Here is a 1517-nt window from a genome sequence, read left to right on the forward strand (position 1 = left end):
CCTCCCCAAAACTACCACCCCAACCATACGTGGGAAGATTTATGAGGGGCGTCCGTGAATGTCCTGCCAACGATTGCCCGTTGAATGTCCCGGCCCGGACCGGAACCTGAGGCCCCCGTGGTGCCAGCTAGTCCCGTAGAGCGTCCCCGGGTCCCTGTTTGACGCCAGGTGCCAAAAGGTTCCATTAGCGATTCTTCATTGTTGCAGATAGGACGTTTTTGACTCTCAATGTAGACGCCACTCTAAATTGGTCCGAATTGAGAGGTTTGACTCACACTGTTATTGGTTCGTATACAACGTAGTGATTAAAAGTACATCGCATTTTTATACTGCTCACAAAAAAGAAATTTGATAGGCTTTTTGGTCGTTATAGAAAGATTTTGATTAAAATGGTCGTTATGGAAAGATTTCGATTAAAAATAAATGTCTTTTTCGGACAGGTCTCCCAGCCGAAAGTGTCCAACCTTGACCAACGGTTTAGGCGCTGATTGGTCCTTTTGACTCTGTCTGCCTACCCGCGATGTACATTGTTGAGAGCTAAAGGGCTCTATCTGTCAGACGTTACTGTTGATTTTGGAATAATTTGACTTCGAGTTGACGCCCTTTTACAATGATGGGTCAGAGTTACAAGGTTCTATCTGCCCGACCTTGTTTGTTGTGTTAGTACGTATTTCATTGAGGGTTGTCGTCTTGTACATGTCTTAAAAGTGAGAAAGACCCATCTCCTTGGCATAATCATTGTAGATGTAACATTTTAGCACCGAGCACTGGGACGCGCTCAAAGAGAACGTAATTTAATCTCATTTATTCTACTGACAATATTATAGTGGCGATCAAAAAAGATTTTAAAAGAAAAAAAAAGTTACCTCTCTTTGGTTGAGTGAAAAATAAACAACTAATCTCTTGAATCTTTACTCTTTTCCTTTCACTTGAGTAATATTATGTACTCAAAACCCCCCCCAAAAAACAGTAAGTAATGTCATAAAAACACTGGTGCTTTTATTAGTGTTCACAGCACCCACAAAAATGAAAAAGAAAATTTTCTTTTTCTCTCCTGTTCTTTTCTCTGGTTGTTTAGGTTAGTGTTTAGGAAAGCTGCTAGAACACTTGATCACTATCAAAAAGGTTTAACTCAACATTAGAGAAATGAGCCGCCCATTTCTGCTACTACTGGAACACTCGTGTCAACTGATAAACAGACGTTGTGCGTGCTTTTTACTAAAACGAGACTTGTATTTTCCCCTTCACTTGCACGCTTATGGCGCGCTATAGCGCAGCGAAGTTTATCTTTTTTTTTTTGTAGAGAGAGCAAAGAGCGACGGCCATGACAGTAGCCGGTCTAGGATATCATAATTCAAGTCTATGACCCTCACAAAGTACTTCACCCCGACTTGATTTATACCCGTAATTGCTATTAAAATTTAAAGCGGGTTCTAAGCCCCGCCCCCTCTGTTCAACGACGCTCCTTTTGTCCAGACTCAACCAAATGTTGTTTTGAAACGACCATCGTCGAAAGA

The sequence above is a fragment of the Aplysia californica genome, unplaced genomic scaffold, assembly GCF_000002075.1.
Source record: "Aplysia californica isolate F4 #8 unplaced genomic scaffold, AplCal3.0 scaffold00573, whole genome shotgun sequence".
NCBI classification, from domain to species: Eukaryota; Metazoa; Mollusca; class Gastropoda; order Aplysiida; family Aplysiidae; genus Aplysia; species Aplysia californica.